Source organism: Podarcis melisellensis, assembly GCF_964234715.1.
Source record: "Podarcis melisellensis genome assembly, chromosome: 7".
NCBI lineage: Eukaryota > Metazoa > Chordata > Lepidosauria > Squamata > Lacertidae > Podarcis > Podarcis melisellensis.
This window is the reverse complement of record NC_138539.1, coordinates 18066126-18082667: the sequence shown is the minus strand read 5'-3', so window position 1 is coordinate 18082667 and position 16542 is coordinate 18066126. Positions and strand designations below refer to the sequence as shown.

The 16542-nt window shown below is 42.9% G+C and overlaps 1 protein-coding gene across 5 annotated transcripts in view; it reads right to left on the bottom strand.

The window, feature by feature from the left end:
• CSMD3 (CUB and Sushi multiple domains 3) overlaps positions 1-16542 on the bottom strand; it is a 584176-nt gene that overhangs the window by 535319 nt on the left and 32315 nt on the right. The gene's annotated exons all lie outside the window — the stretch shown is intronic.

Here is a 16542-nt window from a genome sequence, read left to right as displayed (position 1 = left end):
CTGCACAGCAACATCTAATACTGTCAAAGACCCTGTTTTAATGTGTTGAGACTTTGACATTTTTGTTGTTGTTTAATAACTTCCAAATGCCAATTTGGAAATATTTGTTTATTTAAAGGGGAGGGGCCATTAATAAGTACTATAGATAGCTAATAAATAAATAAATATTCAATTACATGTCAGTTTTCAAATAGCATTGGATGTTAAATATAGATATAAAATGTTCAGAGACTATTCAGAATCCACATTTGCAGAGGAAAGTGGGTTTGGGGAACAAATTACTTTCAGCTATAGAAGACATGCTTTATACATAAGGAAATTGCATGATGAATCTTGGATGGTTTTGAAAAGAAAAATGGAGATGGGTGGGGAATGTGCTTCTTTGAGTATAAAAACTTACTAGACCCATAGAAGCATGAAACTCATGAATCACTTTCCATCACTTAATTATATATAATGAATAGTGCAATATTGAATGTTGCTCACCTGATTTTCTTCTTGGCAGACTGCTATGGTTTCCAATTAGAATGGCTAATTGGTAAGCGTGTGATTTACTTTTTCACTTTTCCTTCAATTAGATTATATATTCCTAAACCACTCCCAATGCAAACTCAGTGCAATAATTAATAGCCGCAATCTCTGCAGTCTTTCTAAAGATGAGACTAGAATGATTGCATTCCAGGAGACGGTCAAACCAATGTATCTGCTGTTGCAACTACTGTAATGAAATACTAAATCAATACGCCTTACAAGAATAGTTGGAGAAGGTTATTTGGGTCGTGCCAAATGATGAATTAACATCATTTGCATTATGGTAATGTTCAAAGGCCCCAGACAATGCTAGATAAATATACAAGTAATAATGATCCTTGGCCAAAGAGTGAGCAGTTCTAAACATATTTACTCTAGAGTACAATTCCATTTTAAATCAAAAGGATGTATTCTCAAGTGCATTCAACGAGAAGCTGGCTGAGAAGGGGGGAATATTATGGGATGAGCTTTTCTTCTCTGGCCCCATGAAAGGATAAAGCACTGCACTTTTAAATAAATTAATATAAAGGGAAGTTAGGCTTAGAATGGAAATAGTGGGTAAAATCCTATCTTTGTGCATTCATCAGAAGATGAATAGAGCATTTGCACATTTTGTTGTATGTAGCTATGCTCTCTATGCATGATTTGAAACCCTACAAAAGGTAGGGTCCCCAATCTCATCTCTAGCTGTATGTACACATTGCTGCCATTTCTAACCTAAGCATGCATAAAGACACACATTGTTAATGCACCTAGATAAAACACTGCAAAAACAAACACATCTTAATGTGGTCATATTTTTGTATCTTGATGCTCTCTTTTTTGGACTGTTACAAATGTTTCTGCATGCATATAAAGCCCCAAACAAAAAAGAATTTTGAGACAATCATACATAAAAGTATATCAAGATGAATAAACTAATACGTGTGCAGCATAAATTAGTAATGTGTGTTAGAGAGCAGGGAATGAATGAAGTGGAGGAACTAAATGTGGCAGCAAACTGCCCATTCTTTGCATGCAAATGTACAAGCTTGGGTTCATATATGCACAAATGCATCATGCGGACAGAAGTGAATTGGCTGATGAAAAACATTACTGCCTTCTTTCTTAGCAAAGGGAAAAATCTGCATACAGTAGGGAAACTCTAATAAAATCTTGCTGCTAGCTCAAATGGTTGCTGAGATGAGTTTGATAATGAGATCTCCGGATCAATTTGCCTATACCTCACTATGAATGCTGCAAATTTGCATTGCTGAAATACACTGGTTCACCATCCTTTCCTAATTAGGAGCATAAATAGCTCCTTGACTTGTTTAAAGAGTGCCTAAGCAGAATCCATGCTGAAGCTAAACAACGGCTGGTGTTATTCAAAGAGGGGAACAAATATATAGGGCAGGATTCACCTAATCAGCTCTGCCGGAGGAAACCCCATGCAAAAACTTCCACTGAGAAATCCCCTCTCTTCCCCATGCATGCCTACATGCTCCCCCAATTGGCTTGGGGGGCAGAGAACCCCCAGAATAGGGCACAGGGGAAGGAGAGTTGTGATTATTCGACCAGGCATGCTGCAGAGCGAGTGTGACGTTGAATTCCACCCACAGAACCTCATTATTTGGTGCATCTGTGAGCCAATCCCATTTTGTACAATCTATAGGACCGTGCAAGAAGAAGGAAGAGAAAAGAAAATAGGTTACAGGAGTCTTGAGTGGGGTGGAGGGAATACGTCAGTAAAAAGAAAAGGCATCAGTTACCAGTACAAAGCTAAATCATAAAATGTGGAATGGGAACTTAAGTCTTCCAGGATGGGCAGAAAGGACAATGCTGGCAGGACTCCACAAATGGGATTATCTCTAATGAGATTACTAATGCGTTTGTTCTAATCTTTTGTACTGTGTTTTTTGACCCATGCGGATTTGGAAAGCAATGCAGTTTGGAAAGGCTGTCCTTCAACGTATTTCGTTCACAGCTCCTTATGTGGCAGTTTGGCAGCATCTGCTTTCTACCTTATCAGTGAAAGCATGAAGAGATCTCAATCTGGCATCTTGTTCACAAGGTTAAATTTCACTTCAGCTAAATTTGGTGTGCATCGATACAGAGCTAAATAAACTATCCCTATAAATGGAAGCACTGACGGCAGTATTAGATATCACTGGCACCTACAATGCATGACGTTCAGTCTTTCCATTTGTTTGTTTGTGGCATTAGGAGCCAGCCCTTCTGCCAAGGAGCTCAGGGAAGTGATTGAGCCTCCAAATCAGAATTTGCCAGTGTGGGGCCCATGGGGTGTCAGGATGTCCACAGTATTTCCTAAGGTACCCATAAAAGGACTCAGTATATATCCTAGTGTGTGTGTGTGTGTCTCTCTCTCTCTCACACACACACACATATGAATAAGGGAGTGTTCACCCTTGTAGCTCATTTCCTGTTGCGCTGGCTCAGTCTCTCCTTCACTGAACATATCTCCTTAAAGAGGCCTACATTTCACTAGATGCCAGGATTGGACAGCAGTCCAAGATGGCTCCTTTCTGTTCCGAATAAAGGAGCTTCTCTCTGTGAGTGAGTGCAACACTGGCTAACGCAGATGTCTTTCCCCCATTGTGGGGTGGCTGATTAAGAGAAGGGATGCCCACACCATTTTGCGGATCTCTTTTTATGCTCTTTGATATGCAACAGCCATTTTGTGTTAGGTCGTACTCCCACTGTGGCCATTTTGTGGTGCCATGTCGCTATAGCAGGCATCCCCAAACTTGGCCCTCCAGATGTTTTGGGACTACAGTTCCCATCATCCCTGACCACTGGTCCTGTTAGCTAGGGATGATGGGAGTTGTAGTCCCAAAACATATGGAGGGCTAAGTTTGGGGATGCCAGCTCTATAGCAACTATTTCTTGACGGATGGCCATGAGGAATTCTCACAAATTCCAAGTGAGCCCACTGACCCCCAGAAAGAGTGTTGACCCCTGCTCTAAATAAACTGAGACCAAGTAGAAATGCCCCCTACTTAATCTCAGTAACTTGTTCATAGGATGTGGATTTAAGGGGGTATTATGGAAACTTTGGAGAAGCATAAACAAGCTGTTGGCAGCTGCCTTTTCCCCCCACCCTGAAAGCTCCAGAATAAGGAAAGGAAGCGTCTCTTTCACCCTCATTACTCTATGATGATACCAAGTGGCATTGCCAAGCAGTCAAATAATTGTGTTTCCTATCCTATCATCCCTGGGGAGGATAGTGCTTACTAGCAACCAAGAACATGACTGCTGTCCCCACCAGGATCACAAAAAAGAGGTAGCAGGGATTGGGGAAAACGTTTAATGAAAAGCGAGTGACACCACTTTTCATTAAAAAAAGAAAAAAGTTATTATTCAAAGTTCCAAAATATAGCTTATAACAAATACATAAGGCAACTGAGAGCAGAGCAGTAGCTACAGGGGGCTAGCTGGGTTTTTTTTTTTTTACCACAGGTGAAGACTCCAGAGGGATGCAATTGAGGCTCCCAGCGTGTGTGTGTGTGTGTGTGTGTGTGTGTGTGTGTGTGTGAAGAAGAGAAGAAGAGGAGTTTGGATTTGATATCCTGCTTTATCTGAGACCTGAAGGAGTCTCAAAGCAACTAATGTTCTCCTTTCCCTTCCTCCCCCACAACAAACACTCTGTGAGGTGAGTGAGGCTGAGAGACTTCAAAGAAGTGTGACTGGCCCAAGGTCACCCAGCGGCTGCATGTGGAGGAGCGGGGAAGTGAACCCGGTTCCCCAGATTACGAGTCTACCGCTCTTAACCACTACACCACACTGTGTGTGTGTGTGTGTGTGTACGCAAATGCGTGTGTGGGAAGGGGGTTGCCAAACTGGGTCTTTGACCTGGGTGAAATAAAGCCTAGCTTCACCCCTTACTGAGAGGCTGCCTCACCAGACCCCCCCCCGAGAAACATGGCCACATCCATTGCTCAGAAAAGCAGCATCTACAATGAGCTTGCTCCCTGTTTCCATGTGCCATAAAGAATGCTCTGTGCCAATGGCCAGTTGGGACACTTTAGCCCATGCACACTCTAACCTAGCGCATGCATTATTGTGCATATTACTTGGCTAGAGAACTGCACTGCAAAATTCAGAGAAGTACAAATTTCAAAAGCTAGTTGTGTTTCAGTTTGCAGGAGGAAGCAAAAGTCCTCTGTTTCTCCCTCACTTGCTACGCTAGCTAAGGGGGAGAGAAGAGCCCTGTACTTGGAGGGATGGAATGGGTTCATCTAGAAAAAATATTTTTGTATTTCCACTTTCTCACTACCAATTCTCACTAGCAATTATGGCATGGTTTCACAACAGGACACAAAAGAAAACTTATGCAAATGATAACTGAATATTTCCCAGTGAGAATTGTTTATGCACCCAAGGAAAAAGAGGTCTTCTTTGACTCAGTTGCCATGGATATCAAATTTCCTGATGCTCCACATTGCAAATTTATGGAATTAAAACTTGGTGGGGGGTTTTCCTCCTTTTTAAGAAAAAAGTTAGGGTCACTCTTTCAGCTCTGGGTCTGTATTAAAAGATTAAAGATCCTCATCTTCCTGAAGCCCTGGAGGGAGAAATCTCTAAAGAGGAAGGCAGCAAAATACTTTTAGGTTTCCTTTTATCTATTTCCAGACAAGTTAATTGTGATGACCCAGATAGTCACTGAGTATTATCCTCTTTTGTTATTTCATGGAGTAGCATTTAATGACAATTGCAAGGGGGGCAAACTGGAGGAGGGGGGGTTAGTATTTGACAGCTCACAGGGGAACTGAGCCTTCAGTATTCCTTCAGAATCCTGTGAACAATAATGTGTGGAACAGAGGATAAAGGGAGCAATTCACACCTGCTGCTATTGGCCCCTTGATCTAGTGTATCCATTTCAGTTAAATGTTGTTGTTTAGTGGTTTAGTCATGTCCGACTCTTCGTGACCCCATGGACCAGAGCACGCCAGGCACTCCTGTCTTCCACTGCCTCCTGCAGTTTGGTCAAACTAATGCTGGTAGCTTCGAGAACACTGTCCAACCATCTCATCTTCTGTTGTCCCCTTCTCCTTGCGCCCTCCATCTTTCCCAACATCAGGGTCTTTTCCAGGGACCCTCTCTTCTCATGAGGTGGCCAAAGTATTGGAGCCTCAGCTTCACGATCTGTCCTTCCAGTGAGCACTCAGGGCTGATTTCCTTCAGAATCGATAGGTTTGATCTTCTTGCAGTCCACGGGACTCTCAAGAGTCTCCTCAAGCACCAGAATTCAAAAGCATCAATTCTTTGGCGATCAGCCTTCTTTATGGTCCTGCTCTCACTTCCATACATCACTACTGGGTTAAATACCACTGCCCATATAGTGTGACCTTCTCACCCTCAGGTCCCTTGCCAATTCTTTACCAATAGTTTACAGACTGATTCAAAAACTAAATAAGATTTTATTTTTAGCTCTAGTCTATAATGCAGCAAAATGAGATTATAAAGACTAGCTATGTGCATTGGCTCTGTGTGAGAGCAAAATAATAAGGTGAGCTAGAGTCATCTTGGGATCTCCCTACCTTCCCAAGTAAAAGTGTGATGTCAGTACCTTCCTGAGTCAGATGCCACCTCCACCTGCCAAATTTTTGGGTTGCCTTGTGCTTTTCTGTGCCATAGACAGCTTTATATTTTACTCTAGGTTTCTTAAACTAAAACATAAATAAAAAAGCAGTGGAGCTCACCAAAATGCTGCTGAAGAACTCTGGATGTTATCCAGAAGTATCTGAAGAAGTGTGCATGCACACAGAAGCTCATACCAATAACAAACTTAGTTGGTCTCTAAGGTGTTACTGGAAGGAATTTATTATTATTATTATTATTATTATTATTCTGGATGTTATTGTCATTGTTTTTCATAGAATCATAGAGTTGGAAGGGACCCTAAGGGTAATCTAATTCAACTTCCCCTGCAATGCAGAAATCACAACTCAAGAATCATTGACAGATTGCCATCCCACCTGTTTAAAAATGTTCAATGAAGTCCAACATCTTCCAAGGTAGTCCATTCTACTGAACAGTTCTTACTGCCAGTAAGTTCTTCCTAATGTTTAGTCAGAATCTCCTTTTTGCGTAATTTGAATCTATTGGGTCCTGCTCTCTGAAACAGTACAAAACAAGCTTCCTCCGTCTTCCATGTGGCAGCCCTTTAGATATCTTGTAATAGCAGAAGTTCTTTAAAAAAATGGTTCAATTCTGTTTTATAAAAGCCCCATGTTGCTCTGCTTTAACAAAAAGGGGGAAAATGCTACACCCCATAGCTCACCCCAATGTGTGCAGCAGTATTCACATAAAGCTTCTTCAAATGCTGATTTGTATGTTTCGGTGGTGGTAGGTATGGCAGCTGTGAACATCAGTGACCAGATTGGTCACACTGCGAGTGGTGCTTCAGAGGCACCACAACTACGATGTTGAATGGAAGGTGAGAGGTAGGGTGTGCTAGATTCTGGCATCACACAGGGTGTGAAACCCTGAGATCTGCTACTGGTAGGAGTTTGAAGTCATCTTATTTCACTTTGGTCACTTCTACCCTTTACATTTTCTCTTGCCAACCTAGCAGTCCGAAAGCACGTCAAAGTGCAAGTAGATAAATAGGTACCACTCCAGCAGGAAGGTAAATGGCATTTCCGTGCACTGCTCTGGTTTGGCAGAAGCTGCTTAGTCAGGCTGGCCACATGACCCGGAAGCTGTACGGCGTCTCCCTCGGCCAATAAAGCGAGATGAGCACCACAACCCCAGAGTCGGTCACGACTGGACCTAATGGTCAGGGGTCCCTTTACCTTTACCTTTACCCTCTACATTTAAAGCACCCGTATACCACTGTAAGCACTCATCACTCCTCCCAAAGAATCCTGGGAACTGTGGCTTGTTAAGGGTGCTGAGAGGTGCCAGGAAACCCTTAAGAAACAGCTCCCATTATTGTTTGGGCGAAGCCATGGCTGTTGAAAGTGGTGTAAGAGTGCTTTCAGGGTAGGGTGCAAATTTGATCCTTGAAAGAGAGGTGAGTTTGTCACCAGGGATGACAACTGCCCATTCAAAGTGAGAAAGTGGGCATGCATGATGTTTAGGTGTCTATATTTATTTACCTTATAAATCGTAGTAATAATGTCTAAATAGATATTCTCCCATTTGGTTTGTTTTTTACAACATGATTTAGCGTTGCAGGGCAATCTATCTTCATGGTGTTTGGCAAATAATATAAGGAAGAAAAGAGGGGGTAGGGTTCCCTTTCAGCCAGAGGCTGAAGTCTAAATCCTGACAGTAGAGCAAAAAACAAACAGGAGAGGGGAAGACAGAAAGGCAGAGGTCAAAACTGATGGATGACAGCAAAATAGACTTTACATAGCAAAGTCAATCCAAAGGGATTTTACCTGACATTGGCATGTGCTCAATATTTCTCCCTAGTAAGACCTTTTATGACAACAACCATAGCCTGGAGATTTCAAGAACACGCTAAATTCACAGGGAATGAGGAAGGAGCTGAAGACTGACACAGGTTGATTGCACTATCAATTTAAAGAATCAAATGCGTATGTTGTGTGTGTGTGTGTGTGTGTGTGTGTGTGGCAACCTTTGGACAGCTCAGTTGGTAGAGCATGAGCCTCAATTTCAGGGTTGTGGGTTCCAAACCCACATTGGTCAAAAAGGCTCTTGCATTGCAGGGAACCTCATGGTCCATTTCAACTCTATGATTTTATGTGTGTGTGTGTGTGTGTGTGTGTGTGTGTGTGTGTGTTACAAAGCTGTACATACATAAATCATAAAGCATGACAAGACTAACAAAAAAAAGGGTCACCAATGTTATCTTAAAGCACCAATGCTGCAGCAAGCAAAGGCTCTAGCAGCTAAGTCAGCTGCTTGTGGCTGGAAAGCCAGACAGGATGTTTGTGACTGTTGCCATGGGAACAAAGGGGCAGTCCATTCTGTACTGAGCACCGGATGTTAGCTCAGTGTGTGTGTATCATATGACCCGTACTGGAAGTACATGGGTGGAGTTTATTCTTACTGCTGTTGAGTGCAGACATGTTTTCTCTGTACTGATATGAAAGACAGGAATAAAAGATGTAAATAGATTTCTGTCTGCATCTTTCCCCTCCCTGGGGGACACCAAAGGGGAGAGAGGAAGAACGGTGTGTTCCTCTCAGACATCTGAGAAGAATTGCCGAGACCTCGGCTGCTTATCAGCAGTGTAGAAGCGGGGAGGTCGCCAAGGAATATCTGCCGGTGCCTACTGCTGAGAAGGGCACATTCCTCTGATGACCGTGGCAGAATTCCAACAACCAATGGGGTAAAATACTAAATATATTATTTTACAGTACATAATAATGAGGTGCTTACCAGTAAGATGAATTATTCAATAAATCAACTTGAAAAACACAGAGTAATAAGAGTGAGCTAATGAGTGGTGCCTGCTTAGCTGTGCCATATTGCAATATATGTTGTAGGCGTTTCTTGCCCATGTGTTGTTTCATTTGTATATTTTAAATACATATATACAGAACCAAACTTTTATTGACAGAGTGTTTGCTTGTCACCCAATAACCTGGGTTCTGTGGACAGTGTGTAGTTGAATTAAATACAATTGAAACATTGACTCTGAAAAATATAAACACAAAATACACACTAAAACAGTGTTTCCCAACCGGTGTTCCGCGGCACACTACTGTGCCGTCAGACATTGGCTGGTGTGCCGTGGGAGGGAGGCGGGCGAGTCGGGCGGTGAGAGGCGGCGGCGGCGAGGATCCGCGTCGAGCCGGGGGCGGCTCCGCGGTGGTGGTGCCGAGCGGCGGGGCAGCGCGTGCAAAAGGGAGGAGCGCGAGACAGCGGAGGAGGAGGAGGCCGGCATGTCCGGGCAGCAGCAGCAACAACAGCAGCAGCAACTCCCGGCGACGGCTCCTCAAGCCCCGCCGCCGCCCCCTCCTCCGCCCGCTATCGCCGCCACCACCACAACAGCCGCCGCCGCCTCAGTTGCCGCCGTCCCTCAGTCCCTCGCTCTGCTGCCTCCTCCCACCCCCAAAGCTTGGAGGTTCCCCGGCAAGGGGGAGGGAAAAAACTTTCACTTTCGTGCGTCCCTCCCGGCGTGACGCTGCGCACTGACGTCACGGGGCGGGGCTTTAATGGTGGTGTGCCGTGAGATTTTTTTTCAGTAAACAGGTGTGCCGTTGCCCAAAAAAGTTTGGGAAACACTGCACTAAAAAACAATCAATCAAACAATACAGAAGCCAAAGACAGAACAGAAATATATTAACCATGGAGAATGAATATGAACTAAAAGGGCAAACCATATCCTGACTACCAAATATTCTCCAAACACTGTTCTCCCCCTGGCTTGAGTTGCCAATCTTTACTGAATTGTGGCAAAGGCTTGTATGAGGCTTCTACTTGTGTGCCCTTGAATGCAAATCAATCAATCAATCAATCAATCAATCAATCCTCTGCCTGACTGCAGATACTGTTAATCAGAATCTTCAATTGTGTGAAGGTTTCAAGTCAAGTTTGCATATAAACCCTCCTTCACACATCATAGGCATTTAGGGACCAGCCTGGCAGGGATTACTCACACAAGGCTGCTGAGATTGGGGCTGGCATTTGTGCCTCTGTCTCCATCTACACTTTGAACAGTGACCAGAGGAGGAACAACCAGCTGCATCAAAACAAATATCTCCTGTATCAGTCTCTACAGCCGCAGCAGGAGCTCGAACCTTCCAACACTTTGACTTCACCACCAAAGGAAGACTTTTCCATTGTCTCCTGAGACAGATGGATGCCAACAACAACAACAGTGAAATGGAAAATAACTCTGTATTGTGTCTGCATGTATACTGTGAAACATGGCATGGAAATTTCCATTGAAGCTGAGGAAGAGCCTAATGTTAATCATTAAGTGGGGCTGTATCTTTGTAGCTCACTCACAATATGAGCAGCTCAGAATCACATGAAAAGGATTGTATTGCAAGTCTATGCATATGCTAATCTGTGGGCATCCACCTTGGTCGTGCAAGACTTTGTTCTCAAGCTACTGAAGAGAATGGACATGCTAATCTCCTTTCTCCTGAAAACAACCTCAGGCTAATGGAGGCTGAAAAGGAGAAGAGACTGAGCTTTGATTTTTAGCTCAAGATGCAATATATGTTGTAATTTAAGATATTTAATCAATGCTGCAATCAGTATAAGAAATTATGCATCTAACTGAATGTAACGTTATTTGTTTCAAGTAGTTTTAGGGTCAGGTTCTGTAAGTGAAGCTTTTGAACCATATTTTTGGACTGGGTGATTTTTATTTCAAAGAAGAGATAAGTTTTCATTCATCCAACTGCTTCCATATGTGCAATATTAATAACTTCAATAAGAAGGCCTTGCTTTTCCCCCTCTCATTAATGCCACCAGCCTTCAAAGTCCCCATATTCTTCCAAGGCAGGAGCACAGAATCTGCCATAGCAGAATTATTATTTTTTGGACTTCAATTCTCATCAGCTCCAGCCAGCATGGCAATTGTCAGGAATGATCAGAGTGGTAACACAACATCACCTAACAGATCACAAGTTCTTCATCGCTCAAGAGCCTCTCATGAAATCTCTCTTTGAAATAGGTCCCTCAAAGTTCTAACAGATGTTTCATTCGCCTGAATGTTATTTCAAATTTAGCAGTGTTAGTTCCATTTTTTACTCTCTTTCTTATCCTTCAAAAAATAAAAAACCCAAATGCTATTCAATTTCACACCTTATTTCTCTTCCTTCCAAGTGCAAAACATATAACCCCAGGAAAACATAATGAACTAAATTATAGGTGCTGGTTTGCCAGCTGAAGTATTGCTCAAAGCTCTGCTTTGGGTGATGCCAAAATTGAAGTTCTTTTTGCTCCCTAGAGACAATGCACTATGTCAAACCTCTCCTTTCCCCCCTTCCATACAAGACTCAACTTATTTATTCTTTAGCTTTTGCGAATTTCAAGCTGCTCTACCATCTTTTCACTTTGGCAGGGATGCCTTAATCACTTGCATTTAGGCCAATCCCACATTACATGATTCTTTTGAATTCATCAGAAGCATTCTGTAAATCCGTCCACCTATTTTGCAGAGGACCCAAATAAATGGTCGGGGTGGAACAGTTCCAATGCACATTCCGTTTCATTTGAAATTATAAAGCAGTGAAAAGGAGAGGGATAGTCAAAGCAGAAGAGCAAGAAAGCTGCTCATCACAAAATGATCAAAGAAAAAACAAAATGTCAAGATGAATGTCTAATGCATCATTAATCACAGAAGCCAAGTTCTATAATAGCGCAATCTTTTCCATCCCATGGGAGGGCTGCTCCCCACCTTAAAATTTAGCCAACCTAAATAGCAACCTAGGACAGCACTTTGTGGAAGGCATTGCTTCTGCTACCATAGTGAATGGGACTTACAGTTTTTGACTTGCCCTATTGTCTTTGGCTCTCCTTCAACTGATACCCAGTAACAGCCATTTTCTCCGACTGCAGAGCACAGGGAAGCAATGTTGGAAGTGCAACAGCAGGGATCATTCAGTTTGTAACTTAAGGGTTAATTCTGTCAACAGTAAGTCAGGAAACCAGGTGTGGAGATGGAGGAGGAGGCATTGCTTAGGAACTAACCAGAGTGGCATGATCTCTAGTGAGGTAGCATATGCTCTGATTGGCTGTGCAGTTCTGAGGGAGTTTTATCTCTGTACTTGTTTGGTTCAAAATTTCCATGCTACACAGTGCTTTTTTTTTTTTTTAGGGAATACCTTTTTAGTTGTTAAAAAGTGTGGCACTTACAGTAACAACTTCAACACTGGCACCTATTTTTTCTAGAAAAAAAGTCCTGCCTGGGCCTAAAGGAAGGAAGGAAGACAAAAGCTCTGTTCCTTCCTCCTCAAATTATATGCTGTTTTTGTTCCATTTCCTCATCAAAGTCTTAACAGTTCTATGATTCTATGACATTTCCTCCTGACAAATATTAAACTAGTATCACATAAAGCAAACCAAGAAGTAAAGGTGAGCAATGAATGCTTGGGAGGCCTTGCAACTTTACCTACCTATTCAGGCACAAACCGTTTTTATGTGGTTCATAAAAATCAGCTGAAGAAAGCAGCTGGCTTTGATTATATACTTGGGGTCTTGCTACCCATGATGCTCAGGGCATCAGTGCCAACACAAGGTGGCTTTTTAAAATACAGTGTTTATTTAGTAGTGAGCATTCCTTTGATTCTTGTCAGGACCACAGCACATTGGGAGGAGAGGTTTTGCCCTTTCCTCACCAGCTGTGATCTCCGTAAGAATAGCCCCCCACTGGCTTGCAATTAGCTACAGAAAAATGGGAGGTTTTTTTTTACTATTGCAAATTGCACAGGGTGCCCACATGTCATACTTCACAGGGCAGAGTCTTCTATTTGAAGGCATACAGTACTCTCTATGAAAGGCTAGTCAGGCCATGGCCAGTTTGAAGATAAAAGAACCATAAGAACGGAGAGAAGACCGTGACATTGTCCATCATCATTAACAGCTGGACAGCAAACTGAGCAGGCACACGGGACACATGGCCACAGCCTTACCCACAATTGTATTCCTTTTTAAATTATAGTGATTATTTCTAAATTTGATTCTATACATATACAAATTGATGTCTTCTTTTGCCCTCTTGATTTGGTTCTGTGTTTCCTCTTTTTTGATGGCAACCCACCAGTTGCCGCATGAGAATCAAGGCAAATTTTATGGTGTTGCAGCTAGGGAAAGAAGGATGAAACCTTTCCTTCCTATGGCATGTTGTTGGGCAGGGGGGCAGCAGGCTTAAAACTGAACGAGCAAGAAACTGAAGTGACAGGCAGAGATGCATAAATATTAAGGGAAACAGGTTAAAGTATATGACTCCTAGACAGTTAAGTCCAGTTAGAAGTGAGTATGGGGTGTGGAAGTGAGAGCTGGACCATAAAGAAGGCTGATCGCCAAAGAATTGATGCTTTTGAATTCTGGTGCTGGAGAAGACTCTTGAGAGTCCCACGGACTGCAAGAAGAACAAACCTATCCATTCTTAAGGAAATCAACCTTGAGTGCTCACTGGAAGGACAGATTGTGAAGCTGAGGCTCCAATACTTTGGCCACCTCATGAGAAGAGAAGACTCCCTGGAAAAGACCCTGATGTTGGGAAAGATGGAGGGCACAAGGAGAAGGGGACGACAGAGGACGAGATGGTTGGACAGTGTTCTTGAAGCTAACAACATGAGTTTGACCAAACTGCGGGAAGCGGTGGAAGACAGGAGTGCCTGGCGTGCTCTGGTCCATGGGGTCACGAAGAGTCGGACACGACTAAACAACAACACATGGGGGTGTGGCACTCATCTTGCTTCAGCCCAAGTAGTCAGTGTTTGTTCACAGACAGCTTTCTGGGTCATGTGGCCAGCATGACTAAACCACTTCTGGTGCAAAGAAGACTGTGATGTGTGCCAGAGTACATGGAAATGCTGGTTACCTTCCCGCCGCAGTGGTACCTATTTATCTCCTTGCACTTTCTAACTGCTAGGTTGACAGAAGCTGGGACAGAGCAACAGCAGCTCAGCCCGTCACACAGATTTGAACTGCCGACCTTCCGATCAGCAAGCCCAAGAGGGTTTAGTGGTTTAGACTACAGCACCACCCATGTCCCTGCATATGTTCACATGTAGTTAAGCCCTCAGTCTGTGCTTCCATGTCTTTTATTTTTCAGTGTTAGAATCATAGAACTGTAGAGTTGAAAGGGACCCAAAATGCCATCTATCCACACAACCACACCCAATGCAAGAATCACAGCTATAGAATCCCTGGTAGATAGTCATCCATCCCTTGATCCCAGAACTCTGCACTGTCACCAAATCAACTTTGGAGGGTTGGGCAGGGGAGTCCCATACTGCAAGTGGAAGATGTTATGCTCAAAGAAGTTCCTGCTTAGTGCTACTTTAAATACAACCCATTATTTTCAGTTTTTTGTTTTGTGTAGCAAACTTCTTTCTTTCTAAGGGTGTGTTTCTAAGTCACTTTGAGTCATTTTTGTGAGCAAAGTACCGGTAACTAATAAATCTAAGTAATAGTGGTGGTGGTGATGGTGATGATGATTTTGTGCAATCAGCTAAAAAAGGGCATTGCAACTCACACTACTTCCACCTGTGTTCCACATCCTGGTGTCAGGATGCTACCTTGCAAGGTTGGTGTTCAGCTCCGGTCATTTGACTACTGCCCCCAGGGTTTGGGGGCAAATTACTTGTCAAAATGGCTTCTAAGAGTTTTCCAAGCGTAAAACCAATTATACCCACACATAACTAAAGTAAAAAATAAGAACAAAAATTGCATCAAAATATTTAAACATTGACGATTAAAATGCAGAATAAAGGGAAAACGCATTAAAACAGCAGAACAACTAAGGCAGCAATTGAAATTATTAGATCAGATGTCCAGGTCTGGGGGTCAGGGGAACGCTTGTCCAAACAGGTGCATCTTCAAGAGCTGGTGGAATGCCAATACCAGTGGGACTTCTTGTAGGTTAGCATTCCCAAATACTTGTATTAACAGTGAAAAGGCCTGTCACTCTGTTAACACAAGCTGTTAATCATCAGACCACAACCAGGTTCCATATATTTGATCTGGGAAGGGGAGGAGAAAGAAGATGGTATTTTCAGGTAACCTGGCTTGGAGTTATTCAGAGCTTTATATGCAAGCACTCCTTGATATCACTCACAGGGCTCCAAAATGCAATGCAGGGCAAAACTCCAGGCTCTTCTTAGAAGCCAGAGCAAAGTGATCCCTGGCTTCAGGTGCCACTGATCCAAATTTATGACCTACAGACATGTCTCCTGGTGGGAGTCAGACAATCCCAGAGGCCCAATCTTGTACGACCTCTTACTGCAAAGCACCAGGACTGGCTGCGTTCCTTCTCCTGTCACCAGGGCATCACTTCCACACTGCCAGGCAATAATCATTGCGTGGGAACTGTTACAACTTACAAACTGTTGCCTTGGTGCAGTGGCGTTTAGAACTGCATCTCAAAATATCCCAGGTGAAGGATGCTTTTAGCATTCCAGTTTTTCAAGACAAGCATAGCCTGCTGCCTTTCAGAGGAATGTATGAGCCTGGTACTTGCTCACCCCAGTGACCTGATGGGTTTTTTTGTTGCTGTTGGTTTGGTCCTTGTTGGGGGTGTTTGTAGACCCACGATATAGTGTGCCAAGCCAGTCCATTTTGTTACACAAGAGCAATGAACAACTTATGATTGCTGTGCCTTTGCTTCCTCATCCCAGAGAGGCTTTCACATCTACTCTGTCTGATTGGAAAGTCTGGGAGGTGCTGAGATTCCATTGGTATGGATGCCAAGGGCACTTTTAATAAATAAATTGCCGTTCAGACAGGAAGGGGACACAAGAGGGATGAAAGAGCCAGAGCTATCGTGCTTGAAGAAGCACTGACTTTTACAGAACAAGCCGGTTCTGAATACAGATGAATGGCCCATGATAATTAAAACACTCCCTGGAATACAAGTCAGCCCCTTGAAAAGTGATGCTGTTTCTTTCTGGGAATTAAATGGTTTATTAAAGAATCTGAAAATAACTGCCAGAGATCCTGAGTTATTTGTGCGGAGCTACAAATGATTAAACACAATCATTAGAGGAAGAATATTCAGTATCAGATTAAAGAGGAGAAAACTGTTGTACAAAGGTGACATTTGAGATGAGAGCTCATTTCTGCAGTTTTTAACCTTGCTGGAGCTTCACTTTCCCAAAACAAAAATGCCATGCCTTCAATTGTCCTTGCAATCAAGTTTCGTTCATTGAAAATTAGGCTTGCAAATGTAAGTTGTGTATTTTGTCTTCCTCCTCAGAGTGTAAAATTGCCCTTTAAAGCTCACTTAGCAAAAGAACATGAACTACAGAATGAACACTAGGGATAGAATAGATAGATAGATGATAGATAGATATAGATGATAGATGATAGATAGATAGATAGATAGATAGATAGATAGATAGATAGATATAG